Here is a 27,333-nt window from a genome sequence, read left to right on the forward strand (position 1 = left end):
ATATGGATTGATAAAACGCATGCACGCGCTGTGCATGCATGACTCACACACATAAGAGTCTGAGTTTTCCCCGACTCGGCCATGTAAGCAATACTGAAATAATGCTTATTAGCGCACAGAGAGAAAATCGGACATGATCAGGCTTATCCTTTTCTTCAGTTTATATTTTTTATGACAGTGGTCATGCCCGCCTCCTGCGTAGTTCAAGCTAGGCGCTAATGCACAGTTCAGATTGCCGCCACATTCTTGACTAATGTGGTCCAGATCGGATTTAAACCACATATGAAAGTGACCCAGATCAGATTTGGTCCTCTTCTATACGACTTGTCCCGTTCTGACCGTCATGTTAATTTCTCACAAGAGTCAGAAAAAAACAAAAAAATCGGATTCGTGCATTAAGACCTGCGGTATGAACCTAGCCATAGAGAGACTGGATGCTGTGGTCAATTATTATTACTTATAATTTCATGAAAGTTGCACTGTTTGGAGTTTTTAAAAAAGTTTATTCATTATTAATTGTATTTGTACTTTCTTACTGTTGGGCTAGTGTTATATGTTTTAATTTCACAAATTTAGCATTTGTTTAGCCTTTGATAGCCAAATGTTTATTTAACTAATTTGTCACCCATACCAGGTATGCAATAAACAGTACTACTGGATTCAATAAATTTCAAACAAAATGGTATTGGTATCGGCTGATACTGCACAGCCAGGTATTGGTATCAGGGCCAAAAAATGGTATCGGTGCAACACTAAAAGACACACAAATAAACAAATCCAGTATTTCACAAAATTTGGACATTACATGTCGACAACAAAAAAGGATCAAAAACAGAAATGTTGACCCTCTAGAAAGCCCATTTAAGTAGCATACTCTCAGTATTTTGTTGAACTTTCGCTCAAGCTCCGACACCCCAACCGACAAGCTTCATCACTCTAATGGCATGAGACATTGCAGGCAGACATATAGCGGAGTGTATTAAGTGGCGCAATACCAGTGCAACATCCTCCAGATTGAGGCAAAAGGGTATAGACCCTACCCACGTGACGTCACAACTCCACTCTCCTGAATGGTACCGCCCACTTGTCCGTCAAAACATAGTGTTAACCTGTTACGGCTACGTACATTTCTCCTATTTACGGCGTGTTTTTCTGCTCCTTAACATTAATAATCAAAATGGTGAAGGCGTGTGTGGCTGTTGGTTGCACTAACAGAGAAGATGGAAGGAGAGACTTTAAGTTTTACCGTATTCCGAGGGATCCAAAGAGGAGAACAAAATGGACGGCTGCAATTCGACGTGAAAACTGGGCACCAAAAAATCACCACAGACTATGTAGTAGTCATTTTATATCCGGTAAGATGCATTTAAGATATACTTAGAGGGTTTTGGGCTGACAAATAACCACAATTAAGATCATTGCGAGGCTAATCGCCGACAACATACGACGTAGTACGACATAGTTTCAAATTCAAGATGTTTGTGACTTCCCTTTCTTCCACCATCGATATTTTTTTAATAATATTTAGCTGGTACCAAGTGAAAGAAACTGGCCTCGTCTACGGGGCTGACAAATAACCACAATTAAGATCATTGCGAGGCTAATCGCCGACAACATACGACGTAGTACGACATAGTTTCAAATTCAAGATGTTTGTGACTTCCCTTTCTTCCACCATCGTTATTTTTTGAATAATATTTAGCTGGTACCAAGTGAAAGAAACTGGCCTCGTCTACGGGCCTGACAAATAACCACAATTAAGATCATTGCTAGGCTAATCGCCGACAACATACACGTATGTATGTAGTGAGAGTGCTATCGCTAAACCATATAAACATTAAAAGCCTTAACTCCATTGACAAACGACATGAAATACATTAGACTTGACAGTGGATGTTAGCAATAACAAAAGATTTTGAATTGAAAATTTCGTAACTCACCTTTCCAAGCACAAGATAGATTCCTGCCGAATTTTCGTGGACGAGGACCTGTTTCACCCAACCAGCAACGAAGTATTTATAAGCCTCCAAGCTCTTGAAGTTTTTCAAATTTTCGTGGGAATAGGCTGATTTTGTGTGGACAAGATAATTGTAAATATCAGCGTAGCAGATGTCAGGCAGACAGGGCGAAGACAGTGGGTCGAAAAACATCGATTTGGGCATCAAATATGGATCTGGCGACTGTATAGAACGAAGATTTTCCACATAACGCCTTTTATGCAACACATCCAGTGAGTTTACGGCATCAGAAAGCACCGGGTCTTCCATGAAATGCATTTTAAATTCCTCGATCAATTGAAAACAATGCTAATACAGAGACAAAATGACGGACAAGTGGCCGGAACCACACAGCGAGCACGTGGTTTTGTGACGTCGGTGGGTAGGGTATATTAGAGTTATATTGAAAATACAAAACATCGTAGCAAGCTATTGGGGCAAAAGCATACACGTAGGTTCAACGCTTACATCAAAGCAAAGGGTTGGAACATTATGGTCTCTTCACAAAATTGTACAACAAATAAAAACAATAATAAGTTCAAGGCACTTTCTATGATGCTGTGTTTACTCAACAAGAGAACAAAGACATGAAGTTAGCTAACTTTAGCTCATCAAACACCAATACTTAGATGTTATAGCGATGACATCCTTGTAAGATATAATATTCGATAAGTACAACTTTGATATCAGGTTTTATGAATGCTCTTACCTCTACTCAAGCATTTTAGGCAAGACAGCTCATACGTTATCCTCCGACGATAGCTTAATCTTACCTCATGAAAACATGTATGTATGCTTGTTTGTTTTGAAGACATTTAGCTGAGCGTGACACAATACGGCCCAACTGTGTAACCCTCTGGAGTCGAATTGTTTTTTGGCTATGGGAAGGGAAAGAACCGCATTCAGACAGATATACTCCTGGGGTACCTCGTGTCCAATTTAGGATTTAGAATTAGGCGCAGTGGCCCGGGAGTCATTGAAAGATCGGCCCACTTCATGGATTTTTTGGAATCCATCCAGGCAGCAACACAGAGAGGTCCACTACTAATATTCAGAAACCTTGGCCAGATCTTATTCAAAATTGTGGATTTACAGTACCACAAAAATGAGAACTGTAACCAGATCAAAGTCCACATCATGGGCGTTACCGGGGGTGCAGGGGTGGGTAGTGCCCGCACACGGACACGCTCTGCCCACCCAAAGAAAACTGGATGGAGTAGTAACGGCAGTCTGAGCACCGCATATGGTATCCCATTCATATAGTACTGATGTGTTCTAAGTTTTAACCTTTGCATTGTTACCTCCTCTTACACCTTAAAAAAAAACAACAAAAAAACAAAAAACAAAAAAAAAAAAAAAATGAAATGGGGACGCTACACACATTTACGGATAAACTTTTTTTTTTTTTTTTTTCACATTTTATCAAAGTTTTCACCAGTGTTCACCTGGCTGTTGAGTTTGGTGAGTTTTGAAGCATTCTGAGAGGGTCAAAGTAGGGCTCAAAGCGTGGGCGGGACAAAGAATGACTGCTAGGGGGCGCTACATAGTGTATTTGGAATTTGTCTTTGTACATTATCAAAGATTGCACCTGTCTTGAACTGCCTGTTGATTTTGGTGAATTTTGAAGCATTCTAAGGGGGTCAAATTGAGCTCAAAGGGGCTGCGGAACAAAGAATAACTATAATAAAAATAATAACAAAACCGAGGAACCACAATAGGTTACCTGCATTTCCATACTGTTCAGTTATGGATGTGTTCTAAGTCAAATAATATCAAATCAACTTTTATTTTTTCTAGACCAAATCACAATAACAGTTATCGCAAGGACAAAACATGTTTTAAGGTGCAATAGCCCTACGCTAGATTTCGACCTACTTGAGCATTGTAGCTTTTTTTTTTGTTGGGTTTTTTTTTTTGTTTTTTGTTTTTTGACACTCCAGGTAAGACTAATGCCTAACCCTAACACACACCTGGCATCTTGGTAACACCACTGGTCCACATGTAGGATCAATAAATTTGCTATAAAATTGTACTGTAAAATGCAGAGGTTTGAGTATGGGAGTAGTCAGAGAGGTCTACAACTAATATTCACTATCCCTGTTCAGAGCTTTTTCAGCATTGTCGATTTAAAGTACCACAAAAATGAGAACTGTAATCTGATCAAAGCATACATGTAGGAGTTTTTATTCATTTTTCTAAATATTTGTTACAGTAAAAATGCATAGTTTTGTGTATGGGAGTAGTCACAGAGGCCCACTACTAATATTCATCAACCTTAGCCAGTACTTATTCAGATTTGTGAATTTATAATGCTACAAAAATGAGAATTTTAACCTACCATCTACTAAAACGACCCGTTGCATAGGGGAATCACAAGATATTGTAATAAGGTGACAGTGCAGGTAATGCGCATATAGATGGAGCGGTTTTAAGATCTGGTGACTTTATTTCATTTTTAAATGATGACAATGGTGGCATTATGTTTTTGAGTGTTGAGAGTGTTTTTAAGAGTTGGGAACAACGCCAGCACACGGAAGTCAACTACCCTTGCCACTCGCTGCATTTACCGTAATGCTTGGATTACGCCGGTGCACTAATTTTAGGGTCTGCTCATTTGACCACGGGCCCACCGGGGAAATCCCCGGTACCCCCGTATACCAGTCCGCCCTTGCATGAAACATTTGCCTCCATGCATTTTTATACTTTGCAACCGGAGTGTGGTAAAGTCAGTAGAATTTCTGGCGCTGGATTCTGAGTCATCTTGATCACGAGGAGGTCACTTATTGTTGGTTTTCTTGGAATGGTTGGAATCAGGCGAAAACATTTCTGTGGGGCCCATTTGAATGTCAATGGGCTTTAATGGAAAGTTTTTGGTAAAAAATCACAACTACCAGTAAAGGTATGTATTTATAGATTTTTGCAGGTCTGAGTTGAAAAACAATAGAAGTGAATGGAAGTTTTTGTGCCATTGAAAATGTTCTTGGCAAATTTTGCTAAGACTGTAAATTTTTGGCAAAAACTGCATACAACTTTTGTGCGGCTAGATTTCTTGTTTTCTTTTTAGGTATGGCCTATGGGAATCTGTTAAAAAATGTAGGACCACTGCTGAATTTGGGGTTTTGCGCTATTAAAATGAATGGGAAATGTTGCCCATTAGAAATGAATGGGTAGTTTTTTGGCAGAACCTTATGTTTTTGAAAGAAACTGTAGACTACTTTTGTTCCCCTAAGATTCCTGATTTTTTTGATGTGCTGATGTAAATCGGATTAAAAACTGTAGGACAAGTAATGTTTTGAAATTTTACAGTAATTTTTTGACTAACGACAAAGAGCCTTAAACGTGCGAGAATTATGGTCATTTTGGTGTTTGAACGATGTCGATTGGTCAAATGGGGTTGGCTGGGTGGCGCATTGAATAAAAAACTAATTATGATGCATCCATCTTAAGCACCATCTCTAAATAGCTACACGGTGCATAGAAAATAGTTGTACTAAACCTGTCTTAATGGTTAGGTTTGAAAACTGTTCTGTAATACAGCATTAAGAATAAGAACAACATTTTTGGCAATCGTAATTGACCCAGCAGCTTTTGGACAGCGTGGGAGTTGTCCTGCAAAGAGCCTAGAGATTAAATAATAATGGATACACACCTGCTGTAATTGTCTCGGCTTTGCATAAGCGGTCTTTTTTCCCTTTTAAATCTTTTGTATGCATATTGGTCCACATTGTTGCATATCACACAGACAGCAGGGAGAATATGTGGCTTCCAACTGGTTACATGTTCGTCTGGGACGATGACCTCAACTTGTCTCTGATGCTGGTTCCTCGTCCTCTGTAGCAGCCATGATGTACTGTTTCATACCACATCGTTTTGCTGCTGCTTGCAATAATTTGTCGCCTGTGCCTCTTGAAATCCAAAAGTCTGTTTTTTTGTGGCAACAGAATTCCTTTGCTCTGTGCCGTCTTTTCAGGCGAACACTCGGCCCCGCCCATAGCCAACCAATGCTGTCAAATTTATTCTCAGAATTTGAGGGGGAAAAACCTTCAGTTCTTCACTATTACCACGTTCTCAGTGCATTACACAATTACGGGCCATTTTTGGTTCCACAATATCCCAGAAATCAACCTTAGTGGGAGTGATGTCAACTCGGCAAAAGGCTCGTAGCGGCAGCCATGTTGGATGTTTACCTCACCAGCACATCGCTGTGATTGGATGGCGTAGCGTCACATGACCACTGGCTTCCCAATTCTGTCTGTCCAAAATAGAAAACTTTGGCTTCAAAATACAAAAAAAGAATGCAGGATTATTAGCGGTGTAACGGTACGCAAAAATCTCGGTTCGGTATGTACCTCGGTTTTTAGGTCACGGTTCAGATCATTTTCGGTACAGTAAAAAAACAAAATGCAAAATATAAATGTGCTAGTTGTTAATTACACACTTTTGTGCTTTCAACCATAGGAACATTAGCCTATACAAAGCTAGAATTCTGCTCAAAAAGTAGTGGGTATTGAAAGATAATAATCCAACAACAATTTGCCTTTCAGACCCCGCGTATTGGTCAGCTTTCTTTCTGAAAGAAAGAAGAAAAAAGAAGTCGTGTGCTAAAGAGAAAAGCAGTCCCAATGACAAAGATTTTAACATGTATTTTACGAATGAAATGTCTCAATGAATCATTTTTTTTTCTTATGAAAGGTTTTCAAAAGCTTTATTGGTGGATTTTCTCAAGTTAAAGCACCACACAGAAATCAATAAATTTAATTGTGTAAGCAGGATCTGTGTATTATTCTTATTATTTAATTACAGGTGTTTTAGCTCATTTCAATTTATTCTATTTAAATGGGCTATTATTTATTTTATTATGTGTTTATACAAATTTACAAATGTGATGTAGTATTCATTTATATTGTATATTTTATGTTGTATAACTTTAGTTCCTATGTGAATATTAGTTCCTACTTGTTTTGTTGTGGTAGGAGGGTTTTGTATTGAACACGGGGCCGTGTTGGTTATTATTGTTAGGGTTCGCGGAACCGGTGGGGGGATCCCAACGCAGGCAACGTGACAAACACGATGAGAGGGATAATTCTCGTTTATTTGGGTCTCTAGCTTCAAGCAAGGCAGGAGGCGGAATGGTCGTGGAGAACACTGTGGCTGCCACGTGTGTAGCTGTCAGCTGGGAGTTTGACAGGCTGGGGTTGACAGAAGTATCCGACGAGGGGCGCGCTGATCAGGTCGTGGAAAACAGACAAGTTGTTCGGGCGACGTGGTGGTGCGTCCGCTGGGCTTTTAAGCTGGCTGATGACGATTGCTTACAGCTGGCCGCTCCACCCGTCTGACGTTCGACCTGTAATCAGGCAAAACTCCCCTCACCTGAGGCAGGGCTCAGGAAGGAGGGACGGAGGCCCTAACAATTATTATAGCAGAGAATACAGCAGTAAATCAGCAAAGACAAGTCAACTGTGCCCCGATCTACTACTCAAGAGATCTGATGGACTCAAAAAGTGGGTTACGATTGCATCTTAGTTTGAAAATCGACCAGATCCACCGTATTTTTATACAAGTGACTTCCGGTCTGCCCGATCCTAGCTAGTAGTATTGACGCAGGAGGGCCGCGTCTCACGTCAAATAATAAACTCTGCCGTTTTTTTCGCCTGCGTTGCGTTGAGCGCTTCTGGGACGCGTCTAACACGCGGCCGCACTGCGACTGAGGTGCATTGCCTGATTGACTTTAACGCCCGCATTTCACTGCGTTCTCGCGGCGGCCACGTTGTCACGCCGTTGACGTTTCTGGGTTATATACTGTCCTACCATGTTGGTCCTCATTATAGTAGAGAAGACGGAGTAAATATAATCAACACAAAGAAACTGTAATCCGATCGACTCACAGCCTCGAAAAGTAAGGGTTACATGACGTCAGAAACTTGTTCGGTACGCCTCCGTTCCGAACCGAGCACCCTGTACCGAAACGGTTCAATACAAATACATGTACCGTTACACCCTTAGGGAATATACGTGTCAACATTTGGACAATTTGGCTGGAGTAAAAAAAATAGTGTACATTAAGTCCTGATATTTGTTTAACTAAGTTAAACAATAGGGGGCCATGGCTGATGACTTTTACAATGTTTCTATTACCTCATGTTACAGCACCAAGACATTTTTTCCGCATGTAAGATAGTGTAAAGGAGAACTGACTAAAAATCAACTTTCACCTTGCACTGTTTGGCTGACCTGATGTACTCAGGCTTCGATAATTGGTTCAGACGACAAAAGAGTGTTCAACTCCCTCCCATCCAGATGGCAATGTGAATTCTCCAATGCTAGCTTCACCGTTCAGAGTCCTTATTCCCAAATGCTGTAATTACACTCCGCAGCCTACATGAACATAATCAAGAAGAGTGTATCCAGCAATCCTCTTTTGAATTCCGGGACAGTTTTCTGAACACTCCCAACTCCAACACTTGCATCTCAATGATGAATCGGTGAGCTGGCTTTAGGATGAATAAGAATGGGGCCCGAAATGAACCACTTCATCAGTTCATCAAATACTGCATTTGCTTCTCGGCCTTCATAGGGATGTGAGGTCAATGAGTGAAGCAGCAACCTGACTGTACTCCCTGATGAGTCTGCACTTTGTTTGCGAAGCCAACGAAGTGTTGCAGATCCTTTCTGGAGGAAGGTTTGGGGCAATAACAGACTGCCATTGTCTTTGTGGGATTCTTTCACAACTGCTCCAAGATTATGACTTTTTCAAGGAAGGTGGCACTGAGAACATGGAATTCACACTTGTCCGGTCTAACATAGAGCTTCATCTCGACCAATCACTAAATCATCTGCCGCACATGAGCTTCATTGGAATCACAAATATCATCCAGGTGCATAAACAAACACGGCAATCACAGGACATTATTGCTCAAGAGTCAGGAGCCCTAATACTTTGACTCCATAGTCCAAGTTCTGACAGATTAGCTACTGACGCCGAGAGACAGCGAAAGGGATAAGTGAGAGATTTCAGTTCTCCTGTGCTTGAAGAATAATTTTCCTTGCCTTGCATTTGCACAGTACATTACTTAAGGTTTTTTTTTTTTTTGGGGGGGGGGGATGTCAGATTGTTTCATTGTCATAACATTGTTTGCCTTTTATTTGCAATAGTAAGTGTTTTTCTTGCAAGTACAGAGCCCAGCCGTCACTTATCATTTATCTTGTTACTGTCCTGGTTAATCAGGCAACTTCAGTATTATACATCAATCAATATGTGTTGGTTGGTCCGCTAAACTGGGCAGATTGGGGGGGGCAAAAAACTGGGAGTGTAATTTAAATTTAAAACTTTTTGTTTTCCATAAAAAAGCTTCATTTTAACAACAATGTAGATGTGATGAGACATGCAAGTTACAGTATAACGTTGTGACTAAATATGTCGGTTTACTCAAATGTTTTTAATGATTCAATGCTAGCCATTTTAATACATATTCAATGATAGCCATAAAAAAACCATCCACTTACAAGCCATTTAGAGGATTTCTACTAATCTTTCACCACTATATAATACACCAAATATAAATGAAAAACAACACTTTATAATAACTATCCGTTATAAGTAGTTAATCGATAATTAGTAAACTGTTAATAAATGATTGTTGATTTGCTAAGTGTTAATAGATTGTTTAGCATTTACAATTATGTCTTATAAATAGTTAATGAGTAAAAATGACTTGTAAGATGTATGTCAATGATGTATACCTAAACCTTATGAATTAAACCATTAGACCTTTGCATTTCTTGCTCCATACTTGGTCCCCGAATCTTACACTTACAGTATCTGTGCTGGCCGGCTCTGCCCACTGACTGATCCAGAACTCATTGGACAGCTACTATAGTCTTAGTAACAGGGTTAGAGTCTTAGTCAGGGGTTAATTTCAACCGTATCATGCCGGAATATGTTCCGATACCCCTTGATTTTGGGTCTATGTGTTCCGGGACTTGTTTAGTACGATCTGGCACTTCTTGTGTATGAATATTAACGATAATATTGTGGCGAGCGACGTGGAAGATAATGAGAGGCGATGATCTCCTCATCACCACTTGCTACGCTAGCTCCCTCGTCAATAAATAACGCCGAGAATCCGTGCGCTTTACCGAGCAGAGCACACATTAAATAACACTGGAAACCACCACTCTAAGTCATGGTTGCCCAAACTTTTCATCAAGCATTTGGGCTGAACAGAAAACAGTCGCTTTAAATTGTAACACTTGCTAAGTGAAAGTTTGGCATCAAAAATAACACAGGAACCTTGACGCTTCTTACCCCGTCATTTTATTCTTCTTTCCGCCACCCCAATGCAAAACAAACAACACGTCACTGCCGGGCGGCTATGCAGTCCACCAATCGGAGTGTCGCACTGGTGCACCAATAAAAGCCCCGCACTTACGCATAAATTGCCGCGCCCATGACAGCACCGGTGATGCTACAATATAAAAACGTTTCAAAAAAATGTATAAAATAACAAGATGCATAGATTAATTCGCAGAACATATCACAAGAATTGCATGTTGTTTCCAATCTGCACTTTGGGTTCTGCACTTCTTCTTCTACGACAAATTGGCAATGCCGGTCACACTGAAACGGGACAGCGGCCCCTTGGAGATGCTGATAACAATGTTGTTTATAAAAATGTTACATCATTTGAAAGTTTTAGAGATTTGTTGATACGCTTAAAAGCTGGACCAACAAATCAGCCCCTGACATAAATTTGAAAATTCTTTAGGATCAAACGGTATTTCAACATGCCTAAGTGCAGAGTATAGCCTAAATAATTCTAAATTGTTGTCATAATATTTATACCATGGATATTATGCTTTTAATCTTTTTATGATTGTTTTGCTGGTACTATTATTCCATCTCTCTTGTGAAGCGTCTTTTTGTGGCTTGAAATGCGCTCTAGAAATACAATTTATTAATATTATTATTATTATTATCTGAAATTGAAGTCCCACAGCATGCCAAGTCGGCGTTTGCATGTTGTTTCATCAGCATTTCTGCTTATGTTCCGGGACCTGTGCCCTTCTCGTCATCCCTGCGCTGTCATATGTACTTTGCGTTCTGGCACCTTATGATTTACAAATTAAGCACTGGTCTTACTGGAAATTGAAGCTGAAGTAGTTTAGTGCTAACAGTTTTCAGTTGTCTTTTGATTTGCCCTTGTGTTTTTTTGGGCGGTTTTTGTTTTGTGTAGTGCTGTTATTTCTTTTTACTTGCTGTTGTGTTTTTTGTATTTGGGGTTGTTTGTAAACATCAGGGACAGCTAAGTTTGTGATTGTACCAATAGGCATGACAAAATTTGAACACGATGGTCGAATACAAAGAGGAATAATGCTCACTTATTTTTTTTATCACACCTTTTTCTCTTCCAAAAATATTTCATAGATTAATTTTAGCCCGTGACACTAAATTTTAGTCGTTTGCTATCATCCAAATCACTAAATGTCACCTCATCAAGCTGTTATTTTGCTGCCACGGCACTGTGATTTATCTGTTGAAATGGATATTTTAATCTGCGGTCTTAGCAAAAGTGTTGTTCTGTTCCTGCTGTTATATTAGGTTGATTGGACATCTGCTCTGGGGTGGTTGTTAAGCTCAAAAGGACATTTGTCTAATTCCACTATACCACTCATGTTGCAGGGTTACATTGTCGTAATGCAAGTCAAGTCAGTTCAGTAAAATGAATAAAAAAACGCAGTGCAAAGGACGGAAAATTTGTACTTTCATTTTTTCCTGATTACACTGAAGTACGTGGAATTCCGTACAATGATAAATCTAATGCCATACATGGGAGTTGGTGATGCATAAAGTGTAGTGACTTTAGCCCCTCGCAGAAAGTTGTTCAATAAGAAGAAGCTTTGCTATTTCACAGTTACACAAAATAAAATAATCACTCGCCTGACATCCGCGCTACAGCGGGGTTTCTTGCATGCATATGCACAGAGAAGCGTATTTCAGTCAGGAGGCAAGCTTTCGCTTGTACTTTCTGGTTCCAAAATGCTTATTTCTACTTGAATAAAACATTCAGTCACTTGACACCAGCACCATCACGGTGCGTCAAGGCTGGGAGGGGAGTCGATCGAGTGCCAGGCAAGGAGGCCAAGTACTAGCGGCGAGCAAGCCGTGCAAAGTGACAAAAATATTTGTGTGATAAAAGTATTGTACTAAACCACAGCAAAATTCACTTGTATGCATTTAAATTCTCTACGCTTGACTGGACTCCAAACTACTCAGGCACGGACTCCAATGCACTGTCCTCTTGGGAGAGATGAGGTTTCACGTGACAACTTTCAAATTTATTAACTCAATAGAGCCTTCAGAGCTTTCATGTAGCAGTGATGACGAAAACTTATTTGGTTTTCCTTCATTAATCTTTTTAGACAGGATACTGAGAAATATGGTGTGTTCCTAACACTTTTCAAGCACTTTACGCTAAATTCAAGCATTTTTCAAGCCTAGAAAAGACATTAAAATCCAAACATTTTCAAGGATTTCAAGCACTTGTTTTAACCCTGAAATTTCAACCACTAGTAATGTTATTTCACGGCTTCTCTGTCAGATGCCTTCACAAGAGAGTTGTTTCATGTGTACTGACATCAATCAATCCCCAACAGCAATACATACTTGAAGGAATATGACCTCTTTGCCAAATTGCCGGAATCACGCAAGCCGAACCGCCGAACCTGCGCTGGCGCAGCTCCAACGACCTGGGCCGGCGAAATTCCCACAACTGGGCCAAAAGGCCAGACTCCTTGCATTCACCTTAGTCTTAACCCCCCTGTACTGACTCAATTTTGAAAGTTGGAAAAAGGCTTCAAAGCACAATTTGACAATAGTAGGTGATTTAATTACCTGACGTTTCAGCAAACACTTCCACCTTCGTCAGAGGTTCAGGTCAGGTAATTAAATCACCTACTATTGTCTGGGATAAAAGAAAAAAAGCGACTAATCTATAAGTGGAGGCAAAATGAACTCAATACAACCACAAGATGACAATTTATTCAGGCCGAAAGCGATCAAACAGCAAGGCGAAACAAAAACAGACTCAGGCGAGGAGCCTGACTCGTTCCAAGGTCACCATATCACAAGTCATAAAAAGGTTCCCGAGAAAAATGACACCGATTAGGTAAACATTCAGTCTTTTTGATGGCTCTTGATGGGCAGGCTGTGGGCAGAAGACGGGTGTGTTTGGTTGTTGTTTAGGATTATTTTCTCTTTGTGGATTGGACAGGAGAATTTGGTAGTTACTGTTAACAGGGCAACGAGAGTTGTGGATTTTACCACCTCAGCCCAACGTGAGTGCTGGGAGATCACTTCTTGGCCGCGGTTTCGTTCTTATCGGATGTTCCTTGTCAAGACAAGATGTCCGGCCATCTGTTCTGGACTGTCCGGAAGAACTGATTGCGGGAGTTGGTGGTGCAGACCTGGGCTGGTTGATGTCTTGCCTCATCACCTTGCTCAGTCAATTGCATATGCACATGTTGGGCTTCCGTAATAAGAAGGCGTCATGTATCTCTTATGCCCTATGTCAAATATATTCTGCTTGTTTTCCTTAAACTATGATATAAGTGCTATTTAGTTTATATTGGGTATGTCCGAGTAATGCAAACAGTCAAACAGTAAATACGAGAAAAGATACTATTCCTTGATTGATTATATTAAGTGTGTTAGAGTAATACAAACAGTCGATTGGTAAATACGAGAAAAGATACTATTCCCTACAATATTGTAAATCTCTTTTAAGAGAATACATTACATTACATACAAGAGATACATTTATTTTATTCCAGAAAAGACTGACGCCGTCAACTGATTATTGCTGCAAAATGAAGATATTTACACCTGCTATCTGACTTAGTGTTGTTGTGAAGTTTGTCACAACTTTACTTGTGACTGCCACCTACGACCTAAAGCCTGACTGCAACCTGTGTTAAGCTCGTACATGGCGCGCATGCTTGTACAGTATTGGGAAAGTTCATTTTTTACATGGGCTAGTTAGGGCCCGAGCACTAGACGTGCGAAGGCCCTATTGTTTTGCAAAGGATTATTATTATTATTATTATTATTATTATTCTTTTTTCAGGGCAAATGAAAATGGCCAATTTGGAGGCCTGAACATGCACGAAAAGTCACCAAAATTTGCACATACGTGCGGCTTTGCGTAAAATTCGATAATCTTGTGTCGTTTTGAAAAAATGTCAAAAAATGGCTCAGTGGCGCCCCCTTGACCCTTAAAATTTTCAAAAAGGCCTCTCCTCTCAGGTTTTCAACGTAGAGCAATGAAATTTGGGGAGTAGATACCTTATGCCTAACTGTTCAAAAAAGCCTCTTGCACCCATATTCCAAATCCAACAGGAAATCGGATATTTTGGATCAAATGTGAAATTTTTATCGGTTCACAGTTGGAGTTTACATTTGGAGGCCTGAACATGCACGAAAACTCACCAAAATTTGCACATACATGCAACTTTGCGTAAATTTTGATAATCTACAAAAAAATTTAACAAAATGGCTCAGTGGCGCCCCCTTGAAATTTTCAAAAAGGCCTTTCCTATTAGGTTTTTTCAACGTAGAATGATGAAATTTGGCGAGTCGATACATTGTGCAAAACTGCTCCAAAAAGTCTCTTGCACCCATATTCCAAACCCAACAGGAAGCCGGAAATTTTGGATCAAATGTGAAATTTTATCGATTTACATTTGAGACCTTGTCGCTGAAGAAAATAGTTGGATCGTCTTCAAAATTAGCCAGACTATTCAGGAGACATATGAGATCTTAAGTTTTCAAAATGGTGAGTTTTCACTCAAGGGTCTGACCTGGGCGTGGTCCCAAAGTCGGCCATTTTTGGGCAAAATACCAAATTCAGAAAATGATTAAAAACTCCGTGATACAACGTTCAATCTTTTTCATTTCTAGCATGTATATGAGATATCCCAGCCTGAACACGACTGCATTGAAATATTACCCATTAGGCCTGGCGCCCCCTAGTGGGAACAGGAAATGGCCTTTTTTACGAGACAGGCTCCTCCTCCAAGGGAAAAAAATCTATTGACCTCAAACCTGTTTCAGGGGAGCCTCAAGACATGTGTTCAGGTCCCTGATGAAAAATATTGAGGTTTCGTTGAAGCGGAGAGGTCCAAACTGGAAGTGAAAATGACCGTCAACAATTTGTCTCGCCAAACATTTTGAACAGTCATAACTCGGCAGATATGCAACATATGTGCGCCAAACTTTCCGTGTTTGTTGAGAGTCATACCCTGAAGGTTCTTGTAGGGGTCATTTGCATCAACTCTACAGTGCCAACTAGTGGCGACAGAAAGAAGTTTTAAAAAAGGCCTTTCCTATTGGGTTTTTTCAACATAGAGCAAGGAAATTTGGGGAGTAGATACCTTATGCAAACCTGCTCCAAAAAGTCTCTTGCACCCATATTCCAAATCCAACAGGAAATCGGGTATTTTGGATCGAATGTGAAATTTTCATGGGTTCACAGTAAGAGTTTACATTTGGAGGCTTGAATATGCATAAAAACTCACCAAAATTTGCACATACATGCGGCTTTGGATAACGTTCGATAATCTTGCAACGTTACGAAACAATTTAACAAAATGGCTCAGTGGCGCCCCCTTGAAATTTTCAAAAAGGCCTCTCCATTTAGGTTTTTCTAACATAGAGTGATGAAATTTGGAGAGTCAAAACTTTGTGCAAAACTGCTCCAAAAAGTCTCTTGCACACACATTCCAAATCCTACAGGAAATCGGGTATTTTGGATTGAATGTGAACTTTTTATCGATTTACAGTGTGCACATTTTACACCTTGGCACCTAGGGAATTAGTTTGATCATTCTCAAAATTGGTGAGACTGTTCATGAGGCATATGAAATCTTAAGTTATAAAAATGGTGTGTTTTCATTCACGGGCCTGACCTGGGCGGGGCGCCAAATTCTTCCATTTTTTCGCCAAAACACCGAATTCGGAAAATGACTGATAACTCCCTCATACAACCTTCAATCTATTTTAAATCTGGCATGTGTGTGAGGTATAACAGCCTGAGCAGGACTGGATTGAAAATTTACCATTTGTGCCTGGCGCCTCCTAGTGGGAACAGGAAATGCCCTTTTTTAGGGGACACACTCCTCCTCTAAAGGGAAAAAATCAATCTACCTCAAACCTGCGTAAGGGAAACCTCAAGACCTGTCTTCAGGTGCCTGATGAAAAATATTGAAGTTTCGTTGAAGCGGAGGGGTCCAAACAGGAAAGTGAAAATGACTGTCAACAATTTTTCTCTCCAAAAACTTTGAACAGTCATAACTCGGCAGATATACAAGATATCTGCGCCAAACTTCCCGTGCTTGTTGAGAGTCATACCCTGAAGGGCCTTGTAGGGGTCATTTGCATCAACCCTACAGCGCCAACTAGTGGCGATAGAAAGTCACTCGTTTTTCCAAAACATGTCCAGTTCTTTTCATGTTGGTCATTGTAGTTTCAAGACCTATTAAAATACTTTTTTACGGCCCATGTCCACGTGTCTCTGTCTGTTGCCGTGACGACCCTTTGTTCGCCATTTAAAGGAAATATTTTTTTTCAGAGACTCAGGGAGCTTATAGAGCCACAATAGTTGGCACACTTGGTCGAATTGGCCCAGTTAGAAGATTAATTTTGGTTTTGAATAAGGGCTTGGCTGCACAGCTCAGTAGTGGCTCCTTTTTTGTAGTACTCTCTCCAATAGGGGTTTTTATCTCTTGGGTGTGGGAATGTAAATAGGCGACTTTCGAGCATGTTAGGTTCTAATGAGATGATTAGAGAGGATGATCTGCCACCACCCTGACCTGCACACAGTCCAAGTTGCGTGACGTCCGAGTTGCGCTAGATTGCGAGGGCCCGTTCAGTCCTGCTTGCAGGCCTAGTTAAAATTGCATTTCCTAATTTTTAAAATGAACAGTTCGGTTCATAGTTCAAAAATTTGAACTAAAGTTCATGGTTAAAAAAAAAAAAAAATTAAATTAAAAAAAAAAAAGAACTTTTGTGGTTCTTTTTTTCCCTCCCCTTAATGTTCAATCGCTGCCACCCTCCCACTTCAAATGGATTGGATGTTTATTGTCAGTGGCAGCCAACGCCACACAATGAATTCATTTTGAGGAATTACATGTCATTTCCTGTTGATATTCAGTCAATTCCTTTTAGGACATTTACAGGTCTCTTCCTGTTGATTTTGGGACATTTACAGGTCACTTCGTGTTGCTTTTGGGTTGCCCAAAAGGAAGTGACTCAAAGTCAACAGGAAGTAACCTGTAAATGCGCTCAAATGAAAAGCTACACCTTTTTAAAACAATAGATTATTGGTGGGAGGATATCGATAACCTTTTGGGCTACAAAGTACCGCGATATATCACCTTTTTGATATATTGTCACATCCCAACCTACCATCGCGCACTGTTATTATTTTCACCAGGGCCCAACTACCTCTTAAATAAACCATCTTCCATGCTTTTTAACTAAATTCCCGCTAACTTCTACAACCATGAACAACCAGAAAATTGGGTCAAAGCAACATTTCAAGTCGCTGTCGTAAGCTGAGGTTGCAGACAATGTAACAACTAACATATATTATTACCAAACTCTCGTATTTAGTGCACGGCCATTAATAAAACAAATACACACAAGTTTTACAGCAGACTCCAGTGATTTCCCTAATACCTACTGGATTTTCCATGAAATTCAAGACAAGAAAAAGAAAAGATCTTGATTATCCAGATTTTAATTATAAGACTGTTAAAAACTTTTTAAGCACCAGCAGAAACCCTGTACAAAACCATTACAGAGGGTACCAAACAACAAGCTAAACCTGACATTGTCACGCCTGGACTCAAGGGAGGAACCAAATGCAGAGTTTTCTTGGTTAAAAACTGATTTATTTAACAATGTCTCTCTCTAGGTGGAAACAAACAAGGCAGGTTCTTCAACGAAAATTCACTTCATCAAGGAAGGCAAAAACGTTATCAAAACACAAAGTAGCAAACAAACTCAGAAATGCATACAAAATATTCACAATCAGAAGGCAGGTTCTTCAACAAAAATTCACTTCACAAGGAAGGCAAAAATACCATCAAAAACAAATTAGCAAACGAACTCAAAAGCCTTACAAAATTCTTCAGGACTTGATTCACGTGGTGACTTTGGCTGTGGACTATAGCAGGCTGGGGTGATGCGTCAGCGGACGAAGACACTCTGGCACAAAACGAAGGTGAGACCGACTATATATACACACAGAAGGTAATGGGGAACAATTGGTGATTAGGGACCACATGAGGAAGGACAAATGCACTGAAACAAGTAGGGAAAGACTGTCAAAATAAAGCAGGAAATGACCATGACACGACAAAACCTCACCACGGTGTGACCGACATCTATCCAAATACAAAGAGTCTCTTTGCAAAGGTGAGCATCTGGTCAAGGAAGATGTTTATGTTGTCACTGCAAGTGTCATGCTTAAACTACTTTCCAGAGCAGACAGCATAGACAAGTCCAAAATGGAAGAGTCCTACCCGAAATTGCATCAGGACTTATAATAATATAATAATGCAAAAGCCATTCACCATTAGGCTACAATTAGGCTCAGAGCAAATGCCATTCCCTACTACCTGTCAACACCAAGACACCTCCCCAATCATTTACTACATAAATTAAAAGAGCAAAATGGAATCATAATAAGCGAAGAAAGAATGACCAACTGATGTTCAGGAATTGTTTCAGTGCCGACATAGAATGGCTCAGTGTACATCATTTTACTCGCCTCAATGAAGAAGTCTGTAGAAAGTGGAGCCGACAATTGTCTTGTAAAAGACAAGACTTGTAAAAGTCTTTTAGTTGCGCTAAAAAGCAATTCAGATGATCCCATTATTTCTTTTGTCACCGTACACCACATTCACTCCTTTTGGTCCCTTCTTTTTCAACAGATTATTTAGTATGGTGTTAGCCCCGGAACATGTCAATGATGATCGCAGGATTACAAGAAGTCATACGTCACATGGATGATGTCCTTGTCTGGGGAAGAGAAGAACAAGTGCATGACAGCAGGCTTCAATCTGTTCTCAACAAGCTTGGGCAAGGAGCATGGAGAAATGTGAGCTGTACAGAACTGAAGAGAAGTTCCTTGCTCACATTTTGTCAGCTAATAGAGTACAGCCAGACCGAGACCACAAAGTCAAGGCAGTTTTTCCTATGAAAGAGTTAACTAACATTGGAAAGTGCTCCTAAAGGTTCTGGGTGTTGTGCATTTGTCTTAACTGGTAAAATTCAGCAATATTGCATGGACATCAAAGACAATGCCTCTGGAGTAGTGTATCGGCGTGGTATTACCCCTTTTAAGAAGGACCAGTCTACATGTGTTTTGTTGACGTGGACCATTTGTTCGACCATGTCCCTCTGGTAGTCCTGTGAGGGGTGCTCAGGGATTATGATGTACCTGACATCCTTACATGGGCAGCTCGATCCCGTTAAGACCAGCCTCGGACTTTGGCACGCATTGCAGTAAATTGGATTCATTTCCAGAGAGGGTTGAACTCCACCAATGCTGCGCATTACCTTTATGGACAGAATCTCTAGACGCACCCAAGGCATTGAGGGGTTCTGGTTTGGTGACCACAGTATTGCATCTCATTGCAGATCACGTGGTTCTGTTGGCTTCACCATCTTTAACTCTCACTGGAGCAGTTCAGTCGAGTGTGAAGCAGTTAGGTTCAGCACTTCCAAACCTGAGACAATGGTCTTTGGTCAGAAAAAGGTGGAACACCCTCTTCAGGTCAGGGCTGAGGTTCTTCCCCAAGTGGAGGAGTTTAAGTATCTTGGGAAATTGTTCATGAGTGAGGGAAGAATGAAATGGGAGATTGACTGACTAATTAGTGCGGCATCTGCAGTGATGCGGACTCGGTATCGGTCCGTCATGGTAGAGAAAGCGCTAAGCCCAAAGATAACCTCATAACCTATGGTTATGAGATGTGTGCCGTGACCAAAGGAAAAAGATCCCAGATTGAAGCGGTTAAAATGAATTTCATCTGTACGGTGTCCGAGCTCTCCCTTAGATATAAGCTGAGAAGCTCTTTCATGCGGGAATGGTCCGATTAGAACTGCTACCTCTCTCCACCAAGAAGAGTCAGATAAAGGGGGTTGGGATAACTGATTAGGATGCCCCCTGGACACCTCCGTGTTGAAATGTTCCGAGCAGGCTCCTCTGGAAGGAGGCCCGGACACACGGGGGAGACTCTGTCTTCCGGCTGGCCTGGGAATGCCTTGAGTTCGCCCCCTGGGCTTCCCCTCTGAAGCTGCTGCAATCTGACCAGCACCAGAATGTGACGAAATCATGCCAGTCGTCATACTAGCTTCGCTCGTGGAGAGCACAACTATTCTCCCAGTCTAACCCAACCGCGTCATCACCTCCAGCATACATTGCGCGTGTAAAACATGGCACCCTCAGTAGGTCAAAACATGTCCTAAATAATTCTAGATTTTTAAATCAATGGCAATATTTTATGTGTTTGTCATTCAGGACATTCAATGTAATTTCTTTATTGCTATTGTTGCTGCTGTTATTGTTTGCATTTATGCAGTCACTTTAATTGTGCTCTGCATAATACATTTACCCTATGTATGTGCATGTGTGCGTGGTAATTTTGGGGAAGGCATACTTGGAGAAGCCTTGGGGCAACAGCAGCAGGTGATTGGAGGCCACATGTGTGATGTGGTCCAAGAATTTTTTTTTTACAGTATGTGTGAGTAGCGGCAGCAATGATCCTTTTCTCTGCTTCTGATCAGGGCTGGGGCTCCCTTGCTTCATTAGGTACGCAAGCATGCACGTGCGCGCACAGCCACATGCACACGCACACATAAGGAAACACACACAATCAAAACTGGAAGCAGTCAGATGCTGGGAGAGAGTTTAGTTCATACTTAAAATAGCAGGACAAATATTTATATTTGCCACCTATTTAGAGTGTATTTGCTGTGCGTGTGTGTGTGCAACTCGTGCGCTGTGTGTGCCGTCCCCTATTTCTGTAATGAGGTCAATCTTCTGTGTGGAGCTAAAACCTGTCTTTATCTCTGTTGCATAGTCACAGGATTATTTGCATGGTTTTTAACCCTCTCCAGCCATGGTTATAAAATGACAGATAGGTTCCTACTTGATGGTATTGCTCATAATGTTTAAACTTTAATCAATGTACAGATGAATTATTTGACTAAAGAACCATTTTTGCCTTGGTTGATTTTGTTTCATTTTATATTTCTCTATCCATCTATCCATCCACTTTCCTGTACAGCCAAACAAATACACACGTGTCTCTATTTGCAGTCTGTTCCACCAATTGCTAACACCCCCCTGCCCTCTGTTCACTTCACACATGATGTGGCCCACCTTTTTATCCATCTGTCGTAACAGTTCTGTGTGACTGTGTCTTTGCGCATTGTGAGCTTTCATGCAAAAGCTGGAGCAGTGTTGATCAACCGGCCAAGCTAATGGCATATGGCCATGTCCTGGGGTGTTCTGGCATGTTGGAATGCGGGATAACAAACTTAACTGAGAGGATTGTCTGCAGACTTCCCAACAGAAGTATTGGACCAGAGTGGCATTTTTCAGTATTTTTGCTGTTAAGTCAAAATGAAAACAATGGTTTTGATATCAAAATATTAATGGAAGAGAAAACATTTTAAATTTATTTACCGTAATTTCCCGAATATAAGGCGCACCCGTGTATAATGCGCACCCCAAATTTACTTGTAAAATCTAGGAAAAATTATTGTACCTGTTTATAACGTGCACCCTAATTTTAGCACCAATAAATAGAAGAATACAAGAAAACAGAGCTCGTGTACAGATACAGAAATGTCATTTTACTGACTGGTGAAACACAGCACAAGCATAACATATTGGTAGTTCAAAACATTACCATAAACTGACAATATTTACGGTAATAATATGATTTGACAACTTCTCCAACTTACCAGAATCTAGGAGAAAACAAAACAGATGTGATTTTTCTTTTAAAGGCTGCTGTATAACTTGCTCGTTTCATCATGATGAATAAATGTTTTTTCCATGGATTGATACGGTAAAATGAAAGTGAGAAGGTAAGTCGGAAATCCGAGAGAGCTCATCGCTGTCGACACGACAGTAACAATAGGAACTATTGTTACTTGGGTTTGAGTTTCCTGAGGGACAGATATAGTTGACGGACACACACAGGAAGTCTGTGTTGTTACGTTTGTTATGGTCTGAGTTGCGGAGCTGCAATAAAGTTGACTCAAATGAGTTCAAGAAACTAAATTCTGTACTTTATGAAGAGTGAAAAAAGCAGAATTTAACACAGACGAAATCATTCGGCCGATCAGAGTGAAGTATTACCGAAACAAAATGGTGACGTCACGTACCGTATTGGTTGGCAACGGATCGCTGGATACATTTCTTCAACACAACGTGGCCGTATCAATAAAAATTTTAAAAATCGGTTTATATATATGTATGTATATATACATATATATATATTTTTGCCTCCCATGTACCCGTTGATAATGCACACCATGATTTAACAAGTTGATTTTGGGGGAAAAAAAGTGCGCGTTATATTCGGTAAATTACGGTAAATGTATTTGCATACGTATCAGATACACAACATAGAAGATTTTGTCATTGTTGGAAAAAAAATAATAATCATGATAATAACAACAATAGTAATACAGGGAAATCCCCCGTAAGTTGGATTTCACTGTTAAAGTTGACATTTACTTCAAATTACTTTGTATTAAAAAAATAAAGATAAAAATCCCTGAGCTCCCTGAGCACACTGCGGACCTAAGTGAGCAACATCAGATGTGTACAGGATGGCCACACACTTGTATCACGCCTGCTCAAAACCATGGATCAGACCGAGTTACATAGCTTATTTAAAGAATGAAATTGCAGCAGCATTTTTCATTAGTTTACTTTTAATTTAATTGATTTGGTCCACTTAAAATGAAAAAACACCAAAATCTTGCTGTTCGTGAGATATGTACTATGTAATATGTGAGTCCTGCTTTAAACATAGGAAGAGTCCTGCTTTGGCCTGGGTAAGGTCCAGTTGTGGCATGGGAGTTAATGAATAAAACATAATGAACAACCACAATGTCAGTATAGCAGGGGCTAATTTGAGGCGGATCTTGCTTGTACAAGATCCGGCACCTCTCGTGCATAGAAAATAATAATAATATAAAAAACGTTGGGAGGAAAGAAGGAGAGGAGTCGTTGATGGCTTTCTCCACTTTAGTGTGGCAACAATAAGAAAACAATAAACAAAATAATAGCCGACTGCCTCTACATTGGACCGCAAACTTTTGCTTCTCGCCTGTCTCCCCCTCGCTTCCTACTACTCACAGCTCTACAGTCCCAGTGTCTCTTAAACGGACCTTGCATCGTGTCTGGTTTTGAGCTTTTTGTTGACAAAGCTATCAACCACACGACATGCTGACAACTTTGTTTCTATATTAACACATGAAGCTAACATTACGAACGCTTTTTGGGGCTCTCGGCAGGCTGTGCCTCTCTATCTCACTCCCGCATCACGTGACCAAAACAACAGTAACGTTGCGTGCACTTCAAGGTGCCTCAGAAAATATTATATCAGAATATTACTCATAGTTACGGACATTACAGCAGGGGTCGCGTTAACCGAATATTTTCCGTCGTTGACCGATTTTTTAAAACGGTGACGGTGACCGGTTGCAATTCACACCCCAGACCACAGGGTGGCGAGTGAGCATATTGATTAGCTATTGTCTCTCTTGATGCATGACGTCGTTGGCCTTACTCTGAAAAATGTAAAGGCAACTGAGGGTCCGAAGTTTCTTCAAAAAGCCCCAAAACGACGATGGTGTTGATAAAAGAGGTGAAAAAACAGGGACTGCACAAGCGGGCACGCAATTCAAGTCCATGTGCACCAGGAGGAAAGTGTGAGACTACGTTCAGGCCACCGCAGGTGAACTGTTAATTTCATTGTTCCATATGCTATATACGGTAGACTACCTACCTACTGGGGCCACAGTCAGCTGTTTTTGTCACTGCGGAGAAAAAGTTACATATTCACCTGCTTGATGTGTGATGGCACGGTGTGGATTCTCTGTTAAGCTTGTTCGGACAGAATATTAATTTAAAATGAATAAAAACTAAATACTATTGAATATGTTGAAGCGGTATGCAATGTTAAGAGTCTTGTTAGCTGTAGGTGCACTATCCTTTTCCCCTCACTATCCACTCGCGGGGGCCTGCGCTTGTTAGTGACGTTCCTTATTCTCGCTAAATGATTATACAACTTTAACATTTGTTAATAATACGCTCTGTGTGTAGTATCATCCATCGCTTTTCCTTTTTAAATGGGCACTTATAAGCGAACGCAAGAAGTAACAACGGGAACATTTTTAAACAGGAATTTCACGGGAGAGCATTTCGACTCTTCGGCCAATCATATAGCGAGAGCGAGTGGATAGTGAGGGGACCGCGCGCGGTTCTTATGTGTCTCTGTCACGCACAGGCGGTTTTTCCTATGGGCAATGTGGGCGACCGCCCAGGGCGCAATCTAATTGGGGGCGCACAAGCGCCCTCGAGGAGAAACAAACAACAACAAAAAAATCGCTAGTATCTGGACAAATACTACTCATTCCAATGACAAGTTGGTAGTGTGGGTACTAGGGCGCCCCTTATACTCATGTCAGTTGCGGCTGAGAGTGATGTGTGTCAAAATAGGGTCAGGAGTACTGGGAAGAGGATCAGTTGCTCGCATCTGCAGAGTGAATGTGCAGGACGAGTCCCAATCACTACCAGAGGAAAAGCAAGGAGGGGAGTGGGGCTCCATACCTTGTGCAGCTTTTCACAGGCCACCTCATTATTGATGTGACTACTTTAAGAAATGGTGATTTTTTCCAAGAAAGTCCATTAATGGGTCTATCATATTCCTCGTTCAATACTCTACAAGAAAAATATAACATATATACATCTAAAATAATCCTAAACGATTTTATTAGCAATTGTAATACTCCTTTTAGCAAGGTTACTTGGATATGCGATATGCCGCTGCGTACGTTCCCATAGCAACCAGTCCTGTTACGTCACAAGTGCTGCATATTCTGAGAACGAGAATAGGCGTAAATCAAAAAGTAAATCCGAACTTTAAGATTTTTTTTGGTTGAATTTGAATCATATTTCACATCACTTAATATGATACAAAATAATAAATGCAAGTCTAGTATAAAAGCTCATGCAAAATTGTTTAGTACTTATTTAATTTCCTCTTGAGTTATTATTTTTAATTATTTACTATTTTTTTGTATGTCTAATGATGTAAATATGTTGAGATGGTTACATTCTATGTGAAGTAGTTGTTTGTATTATTTGTTATTTGTATGTTTTGTAGTGTTTGAGGATTAATCTGTGCGTCAATGAACGAATGTAAGTATTTCCTCTTCATGCCATAAAGTTCTTATGATAAGTTAGAGCCGTTATCAGCGCGACCGTTTCGTGTTTTTCCTCTTACGTCGGCTGGTTGATCCCACTCGTTCTCGCTGCGTCGAGGAGAGCGTTCTTTGCAATATATTCGCATTGCACATTTGCTTTAAGAGGGAAGGCGTTAGTTTAGCATCTTAAAATGATGTTGTACATCCATATGAGTGTAAAGTGCTTAGTTTTCGCCACTTTTATGGCCAAGATGACCGCACGCAGCGTGCAGTCGAACCCGTCGCCCCCACCTTCGTGTTCATTTTACTGCACAAATATGTATGTGTGTCACGTGACTCAGAGTGAGTGGGCGGCGATCGGGCCCTTTTTTAATTGGCAAAATGAAAAGTTATCCGTCTGGAAAAATTAAAAAAGAAAGAAAAAAAGCAGAAGAGGAGAAAAGGCAGCAAGACAGCGGTGAGTATACTATGTTACTGTAGTTTTATGTCCTAACATAGTCGAAGCACTGGAGACTAGTAGTAGTAAACCAGTTAACTGCCTTAACTTGTTGTAACTAGCTTGTTAGCGTTTGCTAACAGCATTGCAGCATGCTAGCGTTTCTTCATACATAAAGATGTTACCTAGAACATTAAATCAGTGTTTAGAATCACCATACACACTGATCAGCCAGACTGATAAGATGTTAAATGATTCACTTCTGTGGTAAATGGTGTTATACTTATATAGCGCTTTTCCACCTTATCAAGGCGCTCAAAGCGTTTTACACTATCTCGCCATTCACCTACTGGTGACACAGCACACACAGCTCCTTTTGCGTGGGGTTCAGTATCTTGCTCAAGGATACTTAGGTGAGTTCATCAGGGTGAAGAATCGAACCCACAACCTCTGGGTTGGGGGACAACTACTCTACCACTGAGCCACGCCACCCCCATTCTGTGCCAGAATGTTATTCTTCTTAAGTAAAAGCAATATAACTTACCAGCTAGTCAGTAGAATACGGTATGTGATGGGGTGGTTTGCCCAGGGCGCGAAAGTAGCCAGGACCGCCACTGCTGTCACGTGACTGTCGTAGCCGGTAACGCGCTCGGCCAAATGGACACACAAGTATGGAAGGTGAATTATGCCAAACAAAGGGTCACCACAATGTCATTATCATCATTTTAAAAATTTAAGTGATGGGTAAAAATAGATTATGACCGGATTTTTATGACCCTGTCAGTCAAAATGACAGACAACGAAAAAGTGCAACCTCTGCATTACAGTATAAAATAAAATAATAATATGCATAAATTCATTTACAGAACATATATATATAATATATATATACATACATATACAGTCATGGACGAAATTAATGGGACCGTGGGAATTTTTCCAGAAAATACACAGTTTCTCAGTATGAATGTGTTAATTTATGGATTGTCATTGGAAAAACACAAAAAATCTGAGGAGGAAGACAAAAATGTACAGAATTTTACATAGAATGCAAAAAATGGACTAGACAAAATTGTTGGCAGCCTTAACTCAATATTTGGTTGCGCATCCTTTAGAAGACCTAACAGAAAGCAATCGCTTCCTATAACCATCAACACATTTCGTGCACCTATGAGATGGAATTTTGGACCACTCCTTTTGCGAACTCCAGGTCTCTCAGATTTGAAGGGTGCCTTCTTGCGACAGCAATTTCGAGATCTCTCCATTATTCATTCATCCATTTTCCATACCGCTTTTCCTATCTCTCCATTATTGTTCAATGGGATTTAGATCCAGGCACATCGAAGGCCACCTCAGAATTCTCCAGCGCTTTGTCTCAAACCATTTTT

The 27,333-nt window shown here is 40.5% G+C and overlaps 2 protein-coding genes across 6 annotated transcripts in view; one reads left to right on the plus strand and one right to left on the minus strand.

Moving 5' to 3' along the window:
• Window positions 1–3,237, minus strand: part of LOC130917874 (uncharacterized) — a 111,587-nt gene extending 108,350 nt beyond the window's left edge. Inside the window, exon 1 of the mRNA XM_057839619.1 lies at window positions 1,941–3,237. The gene's annotated coding sequence lies outside the window, so the exon portion shown is untranslated. The remainder of the gene's footprint in view (window positions 1–1,940) is intronic.
• Window positions 1–27,333, plus strand: part of bcas3 (BCAS3 microtubule associated cell migration factor) — a 525,512-nt gene that overhangs the window by 308,226 nt on the left and 189,953 nt on the right. The window lies entirely within an intron of this gene.

Source organism: Corythoichthys intestinalis, chromosome 6 (genome assembly GCF_030265065.1).
Source record: "Corythoichthys intestinalis isolate RoL2023-P3 chromosome 6, ASM3026506v1, whole genome shotgun sequence".
Taxonomy (NCBI): Eukaryota; Metazoa; Chordata; class Actinopteri; order Syngnathiformes; family Syngnathidae; genus Corythoichthys; species Corythoichthys intestinalis.